Raw genomic sequence first — 14,420 nt, forward strand, 5'->3', positions numbered from 1 at the left:
CTAAATCATAGAAATCTGCCAGTTAAAGCCAGATAGGGAGGAGATCTTTCAGGATTCTGGAATTCTCTACCTTTGGCAGCAAAGTCTTTTGGTACTGATAAGAGGCAAGAATGAAACACTGAAGGACACTAATTCCTGCAGCTGGTGCTCAATTTACTAGGGGTAATTTACAGCAAAATGACGGGTACAGAACAAGATGGAGTCAGTAGGCCTTGAAACAGAGCTGTTTCTAAGGGTAAGGTGCAGGGAGGGAGAAGGGGACTGAGGGGGGTTGTGTTACACAAACATGTCAAGGAAATTCATGAGGGTTCTGGTAATGGATATCAAGGCAAGAGCAGTAAGGGGTTACTCACTGGAAACTGTCAACTTCAAAAAATTTGCTGAAATCAGTCTCTGGGGTTTATGGGGTTCATAAAGATTGGTGATGATAATTTTGTTCACTTCTACACCTTTCTTGAATTTCTGTTGTTTGGGATGTTTATAAAGCAAATAATTAGTTCAGATGCAATTTTCTCTGTAGAAATACCCTTTTTTGGGGTGGGGGGAAGTCATCTTGTTTTGCTTTTTTTAATTGTTAAAATTTTAAGTTATGTCACCTTGGATTGCATATTGAGCTCCATTATATGTAGGATCTTTGATTTTGCAGCATAGGATTTTTTTTTTTTTTTGGTGGGGGGTGGGAGTTTGAGGAAGGGTGGTGGGGGAGTTTTGAGTTTGGTTTTGTTTTCCTCTACAGTTGATCTATGAATAATTCTGATTGATAACTTTGTGGTCTGTGTTTAGAAGTCCTAGGCAGTTTTCTTGTGTGTGTGTGTTTGTTATGATGTTCACGTTTTATGTCTTGTCATATTCTTTTGGGAATCTTTAAACCTGTAAGTTGTCTCTATATATTCTATCTTAAAGATCAGGATGTTTTGTTTATATAGACATGTTTTCTTTGAACATTTTTGCTTTTTGCTTCTCTTCTTCCAGATTTTTCTTTACTCCTGTATATTTGCATTCCCAATCTGTTATTCTCTTTTACATTTCTTTGGCAAAATTTGCTATCTTCAATTAAGATTTTTCTACTTTGCAAGATCATAAATTCTGTTTTCACAATTCTTAATTGTTTATTAAACCACTCAGAAACAGCTTGTTGTGTTTCCATGCTGTGCTAGAATCTATAGGGCCCTCTGCTACATTAGCTATTGACTAGTTTTCCCTTGTTTCATAATATTTATTCCTTTGTACTTGGACATGTTTAGATGATCTAGAGATAAATTATTCCTTATATTTATGATATATTTGCTATTATATTCATAATCTGAATAGAAGATTTATTTGCTGATGCTCAAGTACTTTAATTGAATTTTCTTTCTTTTAAGATCTTTGGTAATTTTAGTGTTTTTTTCCTTATATTCTTCTACTAATCACTTTCTAACTCTTTGATGACAATTTACTAAACACTTTGGCTTCAAAGTTGTTTCAGCCTCCTCTTACACTGGACAATTCACTTTTCACTGGCCTCAATCACTGCCCAAGAGAATATCTAGGAGGAGAGAGTTAGTCCCAGTTGGATGCCAGATACCTTTACTTTAAGCCTACTAGATCCATATATATTCTGTTATCTTCCCTAAATTCCTTCTATTCCTCAGTTCTCTGGCAGCTCAGAGCATTGCTAAACTACAATCTAAACCAGAACAAACTTTTTTCTTTTGTTTTCCAAAGTGTAGGGAAGGAACAAAATAGAGATGAGTTCTCTTACAATCCTGTGGATCAGTTTATGTATCTCTGCTGGAGTATGATGGTTGATGGTGAAGAGGATATTTAGTGAGCATTTTAGGGGTTAAGGATTAGCTTTCTTTGCTGTTCATTCATTGGACCATTGGACCATGAAAAATGCTGAAATTGTTTTATCTCTTGTGTCTAATTTTGGCAAGTATTAAGAAGTTCTAAGGGTTGGAGAAATGTTTAGTACTGTATCTTATTGGTCATGTGACCCAGAAATTCCCTAAATTTCCTCTTTTCAAATTTTCAAAATTTTTTTCCCAAAAATTGCTTCAATAACATCAGTTTCTCTCTGAAATAAACTTAAGCTTCTTGAAGTCAGAGACTCTATATCTTCTCTAATATTTTACATATAATAGATAATAATGATTAATTGATCATTGAGGTTCATTTTACAGAAATTAGAAGAATAATTTTAATAATGAGATCAATAAGATGCATATAACTTACAAACTATAATCCTCCTTTCTATCTTTCACAGTGGAAATTTTAAAGGTTTTTTTCATGAAATTTTTTTTTCTTAAAGGTTAATGGAGTCCATATTCAGAGTGTACCTCATTATTGATATTTGTATCAAACACTCATTTTTCTGAATTAAAGTCTTTGGAAGCATAACACTACAAAGCTATCCTCCCATTGGCAGTGATAGAGCCTCTGAAATATAGCAAATGCCCTGTAATTTTCAAAGGGGAGCAAAGAGAATAAGATTACAATCACACACAAAAAACGATCCCAGCATACATAATGTTTAACTTAAATTAAAGATTGGGCTTAATACTTCCTGATTACTATAATTTTAAGCAGACTATTTGATGTTTCCTTTTATTAAGAGATCTTTATGTTAACAAACTGTTTTGGCATGATTTAGCTTTCATATCTATAATTTTCCTCTCATGGTTCCATTACTGTCATAATAAAAATTATTTTGAAATCATAGTGAGGTGAATTTTTAGACTATGTTCTTAGCATTTACAGAACAAAAGTGTAAAAGGTAAAAAAAAATAATTAAATTTCAACAAGCCAATTAGAAGTGCTGAGACATTCCTAGAGCAATTGTATTTCTCAATTTTGGCACTGTATTATCTGGTAAATGAATACAGTGTTGTGATGATAAGCAACGTGTCAAGCTTAGTTATCTTTTAAAGTACTCATCATTAGCTCAAATGAAAATGAATCTGTGTAAATTATATTTAGGCACCATTGTCAACACCTCACTCTAGGATTTAGACAGTCTATCAAAAGATCAGCAAACAAATTCTTTTAATTATTCTGCCTAAAATAGCCTTTTAATTAGAAAAGGGTTTTCGGAAAAAAAAATTTAATTGAAAAGTATAAGTTTTTTAAGCTAAAAATATGGATAGACACAGACTAAAAGAATCACTAGTGTCATCTTAAAATATAAACTTGATCCAAATTGTTTTTGTGTTGATCCATGTTGGGATCCTTTGAAGGATTCAAATTGTAACTTATTTATGTTTGTCAGTTATTTATAGTCTTGTTAAATATTCACATGAATTTGCTGAGAGATATTATTACATAGTACATCAAGAATTGACTTTAAAGCCAGAAAAAATATGGGTTCAAGTCCTGCCTCTGACACGAACTGAATGTATGACTAAAAAAAACTTATTTAACTTAACACTCTAAGTCAAGGGTGTGAAACATTCAGAACTGGCCCACAAGACTTCTGCTGCCTGAAACAGATTAAAAGATAATTGGGAAATATTTGACAAAATAAACAAAAATGCAATTATTGTTCAGTCATTTTAGTTGTTTAATTCAGTCATGATTCAAGTTGGGTTTGGAGTTTTGTTTTTTTAGCAAAGAAACTGAGATGATTTTCCATTTCCATGTCCAGCTTATTTTACACATGAGGAAACTGAGGCAAACAGGGCTAAGTGACTTGCCCAGGGTCAGACAGCTGAGGTCATATTTGAACTCAGGTCATTCTGACTGCAAGCCTCATGTTCTCTCCACAAAACCACCTACCTATCCCCAAAATGCAATAGAACATAAGCTATGTGAATAAGAAATTTTCTAAGGATCCTTACATACAGCTTAGTAGCATCCTTTTTTCCCCTTCCCTCCATTTCTATTTGAATTTGATATCACTGATACAAGAAATTCCTCCCTTCTTTGCAGTTGCCTAAAGCACTGAGATCTGAAATAAATTGCCAGGGTAATTAATGTAAACAAGTGGCTGCCAGGCCAGCTCTCTTTATAGGTTATGATCTCCTACAGAAATTTGGATATTGTTACACTATCTTTAAGTGAGAAGGACTAAATTCACTAGAATCTTGGCTAGTGACAACTTTCATAGTGAGAAATTTAATTATAATAGATCAGAAAATCTGACTGGATGCTGCGATGATCAGGAAGAATATGTCCACTTCTTTTCTGAAGAGTCTTGGAGAGTTAGCTACCTTTAATTTCCACTTGCCCAATTCTAATTTTTAAGAAATTATTTTCTTCAATGAGCTTTTGCCCTTTTATTTCCATTTGGCCAATTCTATTTTTTTTTTTTTTTTTGAGGCAAGTGAGATTAAGTGACCTGTCCAGGGTCACACAGCTAGTAAATATCTGAGGTCAACTTTGAACTGATTCCAAGACCAGTATTCTATCTACTGCACCACTTAACTGCCCAGGCCAATTTCACTTTTAAAAAATTTAATCTTAAACTTAAATACAAAATAGGAAAAGAATGAACTTGTCATGTTCATAGCAGAAGATGAGAGGATTCAAAATATAAAACAAATTTCCATTCCAAGAAAACCTATATAACATTATGTTCAGAGCTGTCCATCTTTTCTTTGCTTCCTTGTAAGTTTTCTTTTGTTCTCTGCTGTGCACTTTTTTCTTTATTTTTTCCCCTTCCTCACCTCCCTCCCTCAAGAAGACTGCCATTAAGCATAGATACACATACTCACACACAATCATATATACACATATACATACCAACTTAGATAGATATACACATACATATATACACACATATATACATAGATATCTATAATCATTCACAGATATACATATATACATTCATATGCATCTATATAAGATCATTCTAGGCTTGTATCATTCTCTGCTTCTCTGAAATTGGTTGGTATCTTCCTTCATAAGTCAAAGTCTTTCCATATTTTTTCTAAATCCACCAGTTCATAATTTCTTACATCATAGAAATATTCCAACATTATATTGTCCAGTTATTTTAAATAGTCTAAAACAATATTGATTAATATGGATGACATAATGGGGCAGCTAGGTGGTGCAGTGGATAGAGCACCAGCCTTGACTTCAGGAGGACCTGAGTTCAAATCTGATCTCACTTAACACTTCCTAGCTGTGTGACCCTGGGCAAGTCACTTAACCCCAGCCTCAGAAAAACAAAAACAAAAACAAATATGGATGACATAATAGTGTCGTTTCTGCATTTTTCTCTTTTAACTAAATCTATTTTAGCTTTAACTTCATTTAAGATTTGATAATTACATCTGCTTTTTTAAAATAATAAATTCTACTTTCGATTTTATTTTATGTTTGTGTGTATCTTACTTCCTATACCTCCTAATTAAATTTTCTGCTTTACTTCTTTCCACTATTTTGCTCTCCTATTACTTAATCTAACCCCCCTCTCAGGATCCCCCTCTACCTACCCTTTCCCCTTGTCCTCTTGTTTCTATCTCCCTCCCCTCCTCATCCCTTTTACTCTCATTTCTTTTTGAATTTAGAAAATATGTGTGTATTGTTCCCTCTTTAATCCATTCTTGATGAAAAAAGAATTCCAGAACTACCAGCCCTCCTCTCCTATCTAATTCCTCTGTGACAGTTCTTCTACTCACACCTCATTTCTGTAATTACTCTTCTTTTCCTACTCAGCTCTACTCTAATCTTTCTTTCAAACTACCCAATAACTAATGACTATCTTAAACATATGGTTTATGTTTCAACATATAAAAAGTAAACAGTTTGTCCTGATTGAGTCCCTTATAATTAGTCTTTGATGTTTACTTTATATTTCTCTTGGATCTTGTATATCAAATTTTCTATTAAGTTCAAGTCTTTTTGCAACAAAATGCTGAAAGTCTGTCAATTCATTGAAAATCTTTTTTTTTTTTTTTTTTTTTTTTTGCTATTCCATTCAGGACTTTTGTGGTTAAGATATTTTGAGCTATGATCTCAGTTCTTTTGCTCTTTTATATATAATTTTCCAAGACCTGTGATCTTGTAGTGTTGTTAGGTTCTTACTAAGTGCTAATGAGATAATGAGATATTAGGTTCTTACTAAGTGCTAAGTTGGTACTTAACAATTCTCTAGTTCTGGCCTTTACTGGGAGTTTTACCCTTTTGAACTAGCCACAGGTAACCCTAGAGAACTTCTAAATTTAGTTCTCCATACCTAATTTTTGACAAAGATGCACTGGCTCTGGCAGACAGATTTTATAACCCACCAGAAAGGCAGTGTCCAGTGCGAGCAGCTCCACTGTCCTTAGATAATCGACAGGTCATGTGGAGAGACCCAGAAACTGGTGAATGGAAGGGACCAGATAGGTTAACTGCCTGGGGGAGAGGGTTTGCTTGTATTTCTTCAGATGGAGAAGAAATCAGATGGGTGCCAATGAGTTGTATTAGCCTTGTCCATAGGAGAGAGACAGAAAAAGAGAAAGACCTCAAAACAAAGGAGAAAATCTAAGAAACATCTGACACTGAAAGAGCATGGCTAATAAGAAGACTGTCAAAGAACTTTAAAACCAGCAGGAATCATTGGATTTCCTAACACAAGATGAGACTAATGGACAATGGACTTATGGACATTTATAAATTCTCAATTTATGATTATTTGATTATGTTATTTGTTACATACTTCTAGTATGTACTATGTTACTATGTTACACTATGTTACTATGTGTTTATGTAATCTATGTAATTATGTGTAATGCCTCCTATATTGATGGATTTATGTTTCAAGGTCATGACCACCCTATGTTCTAAATCAAAAGAAAGGGGGAAATGTTAGGTTCTTACTAAGTGCTAATGAGATAATGAGATATTAGGTTCTTACTAAGAGCTAAGTCGGTACTTAACAATTCTCTAGTTCCAGCCTTTACTGGGAGTTTTACCCTTTCAAAACTTCTGGGGAGGAGCTTGCATGCTTAGGGGGAGCAAGTTCATTGGTTGAAGTATTTTTTCCCAGAAGCCCTTGCGTTATCCCATGCCCATTCTCTGGGAGGATAAAAGAGGGCAGCAGCTGAGAGATTGAAAAGAGTCTCTATACAAGGTCAGAGTTGGCGGCAGTTGAGAGAGCAGATCTCCTCCCAGAGAGCGATCGGCAGTTTCTGGCGACAACAGCACATTACATAGTGTAGCAGCTGTTAGGGTCTTGTGTGATTCTAAATGAGGCTTTGCCATTTTTGAACTAGTTTTTTTCTTGTTGCTCAAACTATTTTCTCCTTAACCTAAGGGTTTCATAATTTGGCTATGATATTTCTATAATTTTCCTTAAAGGATCTTTTTCAGGTGGTGATTTGGGTTGTTTTTCTATTTTCATTTTTCATTCTTGTTTTAACACTCCAATACTATTTTCTTTAAGTTCACTGTTTAATTCCAGTATTAATTTTTTTATGATTGATTGTAGCTTTCAGGTAGTCTAATTATTTTAATATCTTCTTGATATGTTCTTCAGATCTGTTGTTTTTATGAGATTTCTCACATTCTCTTCTATTTTTTTCATTCTTTATATTTAATTTTATTATTTTTTAGTCTCATGATATTGCTGGTTTCCCCTTGGCCAATTCTAATTTTCAAGGAGTTATTTTCTTGCTTAAGAGTCTAAATTTCCCCTTTATAATTAGTTGACTTTTCCTAATAGTCTTGCTTTTTAAAAATTATTCTTTTTTTCTTTTTTTTTTTTTTGAGTCCTATGAATTCTTTTTGAACAGATTATCATTTGACATTATTCTTTGTGTTAGGAGAAGCTGTTTTTGCTTTATTATTCTCCTCTGAAGATGAACCTCAGTCTTCTCTATTCCCTTAGTAAGTGTCTTTCTCCTTTGCGTGCTCATTAAAAAAAAAAAAAAAAAAAATTTGTAGCAGTTTGTTATTATAATCCTCTTTAGTCCTGAAGTGTGGTGGATAGTGCCTTTGACTTCAGGTTCTATGCTTTTTTTGTCTTTCCTTTTTTTCTTTCTCCTCTGGTCTGGAAGGTAAACTAAGAGCTCTGCCCTTCTGTAAGTTCCCCTTTGCCAGCAACATCCCTTTTCCTTTGCTTACTCTTTCACTAAGTGTATGATAGTTCCTTCTTGAGTAGGGACATATCCCTTATTCACAGAGGTTCCCTTGATATTCCCCACTCAGATGCTGGACTACTCACATTCTCTAGGAAGTAAAAATTCCTGTGGTTGGGGTGAGGCTATCTCCCAACTCAACTAGTACCAAACCTCACTTGTTTCAGACAAGCTATCCTGGAGATATTTACATTTCACAGGAAATAAACCTCTATCCTAGCATCTTTCATCATATCTCCTATTGTTGCAGAAGGACTACTGTTCTTCTCCATTTATTTTTATAGCTCTACATTCACCTTGAAGTGCTATTTTTTTAAATTTTCTATTTTTATAGCTCTATATTAAGCCCGAGGTGCTATTTTATCTTATTTGTGAAGGAAATCTGGAGAGCTTGAAATTTTCTGATTTATTCTGTCATCTTGCCAAAATCTTCTCTGCCAATTCTTTGGTGAATTTTTAAATATCTTTTCCCATTTGGTCTATTCTGTTTTTTAAGGTGTTATTTTATTCCATCTTTTAAATAATTCTTTTCACAAGCTGTTGACTATCATGATTTTCTTGCATCACTCTCATTTCTTTCCCAATTTTTCTTTACCTCTCTTATTTGATTTGGGAAAAATTTTTTTTTAAAAATCTCTTCCATGGCCTGAGATCAATTCACATTTTTTCTTTTAACATCTTAGATATATTAATTTTGACTCTGTTTTCTTCTTCTGAATTTTTGTCACCATTGTAACATTATATGGTTAGGATCTTCTTGTTGTTGTCTGCTTGTTTTTTTAGACAAGAAAATCTGATGACCTGAAGAATAGGGCATTTTATCTCCTCTTTAATACCCTCTCCAACCTAAACAAAGAACCAAAACAAAACCAAGCATCTTCCAACTATTAGAAGGAGAAACAGGAATCAATATTTATATGGAACACAGGAATATGGCTCAATCCAAGGCTGGCCTATGAAAATGTTTATTTTACTGATTTAGTTTGGATTCACACAATACATGAGAAATGTATTCAAATTTATAAAACTAAAAGCAAATAATTAAATTGATAAATGATTAAAAGATATAAATAAGACATTTTCAAAAGAATGAATGCAAGCTGTCAACAAGCCTATTTTAATATGCTTGAAATCATTAATAATTAGAGAAATGGAAATTAAAGCAATCAACATGCTTTCCATCAGAATGGAAAAAATAACAAAGGAGAAAAAATGACAAATATTGGAGGGGCATATTACTTTCCTTTTGGTAGAGTTATGAATTGGTCAAAGCCATTCTGGAAAGCAATTTAGAACTGTGTCTCTAAACCACTATAATGTTAGTACTCTTTGATCTAAACAATGCTATTACTTAGTCTACACTTTAAAGAGGTCAAAGAAAAAGGAAAAGAACATCTTGTTGGTTACATAACCAATAATATGGGAATTTAAGTATTTCCTCTGATTCTAAAAACTTCTCAAATATAGGAATGATGTGCAAGCAAATAAAAAACAAAAACTATCATCATCATCTAGCATTAGAATTCTTACAAGATGCTAAGTAAGTGGAATTGAGGAGATGGTGGTTAAATCTAGTTTAGCACTGATTTAATCCTACAACAAATAATGGTTTCCTAGTAATATAACGATTGGTGTATACTCAGTGTACAGCATATAAGCAAGAAGCTCTCAGGGCCAGACGCACAAGCCCATTAGAAGCTTTCTGAGGCTGAGATAGATTCATTCCATCTTCCACCTTTGTGCTGGCTGGAGGCTGAAGCTGGCAGAGGCAAAGGACTAGCAGCAGAAATTCTTGGAACCAAGGAGAGAGATAGGCCTCTAAGAAAGCTAACCTGACCCCAGGAAAAGAGACAAGACTTTGAAGGAAACAATAAAGGATTTGGATTTTAACTCCTGGCTGCATTTGGGGTGATTACTCTGAACTAAAAGGAAGGCTGTCTCCAAAAGCTCCCCAAGAAACCTGCTCCCAGAGAATATTAAAATTTAGAGAAGAATATTACAATCTAGGACACTAATCCTTCCCCCCCTTTTTTTTTCTTGAAGTTTTATTGATATCTTTATATATATATATATGCCATTTTCAGACATATCTTCTCCCCATCCTTCAATCAGTGAGCCTTCCCATGTAGCAAAGAGCAGTTAAGCAAAATCAATACAGCAGCTAAGAAATAGATTAGTTAATCAGTGGAATAGGTTAGGTCCAAAGGGCAAAATAATCAATAACTTTAATAATCTAGTGTTTGACAAACCCAAGGACCCCAGCTTTTGGGATAAGAACTCAATGTTTGACAAAAATTGCTGGGAAAATTGGAAATTAAAATGGCAAAAACTAGGCATTGACCACACTTAACAACACACCAAGGTCAGGTCAAAATGGGTTCATGACCTAGGCATAAAGAATGAGATTTTAAATAAATTAGAGGAACATAGGATAGTTTACCTCTCAGAGCAGTGGAAGAGGAATGAATTTATGTCCAAAGAAGAACTAGAGATCATTATTGATCACAAAGTAGAAAACTTTGATTATATCAAATTGAAAAGTTTTTTGTACAAACAAAACTAATGCAGATAAGATTGGAAAGGAAACAATAAACTGGTAAAACATTTTTTATAGTCAAAAGTCCTGATAAAGGCCTCATTTCCAAAATATATAGAAAATTGACTAATTTATAAGAGATCAAGGCATTCTCCAATTGATAAATGGTCAAAGGATATGAACAGATAATTCTCAGATAAAGAAATTGAAACTATTTCTAGTCATATGAAAAGATTCTCCAAGTCATTATTAATCAGAGAAATGCAAATTAAGACAACTCTGAGATACCACTATACACCTGTCAGATTGGCTAGAATGACAGGGAAAGATAATGTAGAATGTTGGAGGGCATGTGGGAAAACAGGGACACTGATACATTGTTGGTGGAACTGTGATTACATCCAGCCATTCTGGAGAACAATTTGGAATTATGCTCAAAAAGTTATCAAACTGTGCATACCCTTTGACCCAGCAGTGTTACTACTGGGCTTATATCCCAAAGAGATCTTAAAGAAGGGAAAGGGACCTGTATGTGTAAGAATGTTTGTGGCAGGCCTCTTTGTAGTGGCCAGAAACTGGAAACTAAGTGGATGTCTATCAATTGGAGATTGGCTGAATAATTGTGGTATATGAATGTTATGGAATATTATTGTTCTGTAAGAAATGACCAACAGGATGATTTCAGAAAGGCCTAGAGAGACTTCCATGAACTGATGCTGATTGAAATAAGCAGGACCAAGAGATCATTGTTACTTCAACAACAATACTATATAAGGATCAATTCTGATGGATGTGGCATTTTCAACAATGAGAAGAATCAAATCAGTTCCAATAGAGCAGTAATGAACTGAAACCAGCTACACCAAGCAAAAGAAATCTGGGAGATGACTATGAACCACTACATGGAATTCCTAGTACCTCTGTTTTTGTCCACCTGCAGTTTTGATTTCCTTCACAGGCTAATGGTACACTATTTCAAAGTCCGATTCTTTTTTTTTTTATAGCAAAACAACTGTTTGGACATGTATACATATATTGTATTTAATTTAACACATATTGGTCAACCGACCATGGTGGGGGAGGAGAAGGAGGGGAAAAATTAGAACAAAGGGTTTGGCAATTGTCAATGTTGTAAAATTGACTATGCATATATCTGGTAAATAAAAACTATTATTAAAAAATTAATATAGCATCTTCTAACATATTATGCAACATTTACACCCATAGTATTCTCATCCAAGGAAAAAAGAAAAAGGCATTTATGGCTTGTTCAATTTCATTTATAAGACTGAGTTGTTTAAATTACCCATTACTTATCTTGTGTATTTTATATTTTTGTGGGTAATCATGTTTTTGATTAAAAACATTTGAATGAAACTCTACAAATTCTTGTCAGCAATCATTTAGCCATTGTTCTGTTTAGCTGCCAATCTCTTGACTCTTCCTTCAGCAATTATAAGGCAGATACCCTACCTCTGGGAAGAGAAATCCAAGGCTTATTACTTTTGTCCATAACAAAAAAGTTTGAAAGTCTACTGGCAAAACTATTGCCATTGGCATCTTTTACATGGACAAAGATCAAAAGAGTCAGGAAGTTTCTCACTGTTTATGATCACACTGATTCAACCCAAGTTAGCTCCACTGGTTACCAGACATTTATTACCAATATCAAACTTGATAAGATCAGTGATCTTGCCAGCTTTTAAAACAATCTGAACTGTGAAATTCACTTTGATGAGAGGATCTGGGTAATGAATAAATGAGCATCATGGGTCACCACTAGCAGAATATCGTTTCTACCCGTATAGATTTTTCTCACTTTGCACAATTTATATTTAGCCTTTTCATTAGTGTATGATGGACAGCAAAACAAGAAGGAAATATTCATCTATTTTCTCAATGTTAATGGCAACCATAAAGCCAGTAGGCTATATAATATCACTGTGGACATTGCCTGCTCATGGATCTCATGAATCTCATGGGAGATTCACAACTAGGATTGACTTCTGGGAAACCCACAATCCCACACTCTTGGAGGCAGAGCCTGATTCATTCCCATGTCTACCTTAGTGCTGGCTGGAGACATTCTGACAAGAGCTCATTGGGGAACCAAGGAGAGAGAGAGCCTCTACTGAAGCCAACAGGGTCCCAGGAAAAGATTCAAGATTAAGAAGGACACAATAAAGGATCCAGACTTTTAACTCTTGGCTGCATTTTGGGATTATTAAATTTGAACTAAAGCCAAGGCTGCTTCCAGAAGCTCCCCAAGAAACCTGCTCCCCAGAGAATGATTACAATTTAGAGACAACAGAACATCACATATTGCCATGATTTTGCTGTATCTGAGATAAAGTGGGAAATTTACTAAACTGTAGGGTCAGAGGCACTGAATATTTATAAGTTGTGTATATTTGGCCACTTTATCCCTCTGGACCTCAGCATCTTTTTCAGCAACAATATTAGCCAGTCCCAAAGCTATGTGGGAAAAGATGTCTAGTATACTAATAATACTGATGTTGTAAAGATCCAGTGAATAATCTCCAACTTCTCATATGATCACTAATAATTACTGAGCACCAACATACTCTGTCAGGGCTGAACAAGCTGATTCAGAGTTTTTCAATATCAGGCAACTATTCCATGTTCTCCTAAGAGAACATAAAATCAAATCAGGATTTTCCTGAATGATTTTAAAAGAGAAAGAATTATGAGAGCAGAATTTATTAGCAAAAAAAAAATTAACAATATAGAAAAATTTGAATCCATAGTAGCAAATCTCACTAAATAATCAAAAGAGAGAATAACTGATTAGGGATGCAAATGCCATCCCCACCCAAACATCCAGGTTAACACAAGGTCTATTTTTCAAACTCTGTTATTCTCTCTCTTTTTTTTTTAATTTGGAATTTTTTTTCACAGTATATATGCATGAGTAATTTTTTTTAAATATTATCCCTTGTATTCATTTTTCCAAATTATCCCCCGTCCCTCGACTCCCTCCCCCCCATGACAGGCAATCCCCATACATTTTACATGTGTTACAGTAAAACCTAGATACAATATATGCGTGTAAATACCATTTTCTTGTTGCACATTAAGTATTAGATTCCGAAGGTATAAGTAACCTGGGTAGATAAACATTAGTGCTAACAATTTACATTCACTTCCCAGTGTTCCTTCTCTGGGTGTAGTTATTTCTGTCCATCATTGATCAACTGGAAGTGAAACTCTGTTATTCTCACATATGTCTCTGATGAGTGTCGATATGATTCACAAAAAGATGTATACATCAGCAAAAGTCTTCTATTAGTCCTTACCTCAAAGCATAGAGTTTTTGACTATTTGATGCGATGTTCTTCAGGACCCAGACCAACTGGCCACACCTAGTATCATTGCCCAGGAGCTAATATAGATTAAGATCTTTTCTATTCTTCAAAGTTTTCTTACAAGTGAGCCATATAGATGTATGGGGTAAAGCAAATGTTAGTTGCAAGCCCAAGCAGTAGTACCAAGCACCCACCTAATAGGTCAATTTGTTGTACTCTTTTTATCTTACTCTCCATACCTTACTCACAGTCAGGCCACTCATCCTCTAGGAATTTTGATCTCTCTTCCTGTTCACTTCTCATCTCTAAATATTTGTTACTTCTTCTCCCTTGGAGGAAAGGAAAGAAAACTTGTTCCTTTTAGGTATAAGGAGATACCCAGTTCAACACCCAGTTTTGGAATCAGAATATACTGCATATTCCTGTCTAGTCTTGAAGATATTTATCTTACATTATATGTTAATTCCCTGGCAAGAAAGTAAAATTCAACTAATATTTCATATTTCCTAT

The 14,420-nt window shown here is 34.3% G+C and overlaps 1 pseudogene; it reads right to left on the bottom strand.

The window, feature by feature from the left end:
* Nucleotides 1-11,987: 11,987 nt before the first annotated feature.
* LOC141550610 (small ribosomal subunit protein eS4-like) lies at nucleotides 11,988-14,213 on the bottom strand (annotated as a pseudogene).
* Nucleotides 14,214-14,420: the final 207 nt, after the last annotated feature.

The sequence above is a fragment of the Sminthopsis crassicaudata genome, chromosome 1, assembly GCF_048593235.1.
Source record: "Sminthopsis crassicaudata isolate SCR6 chromosome 1, ASM4859323v1, whole genome shotgun sequence".
Lineage (NCBI taxonomy): Eukaryota > Metazoa > Chordata > Mammalia > Dasyuromorphia > Dasyuridae > Sminthopsis > Sminthopsis crassicaudata.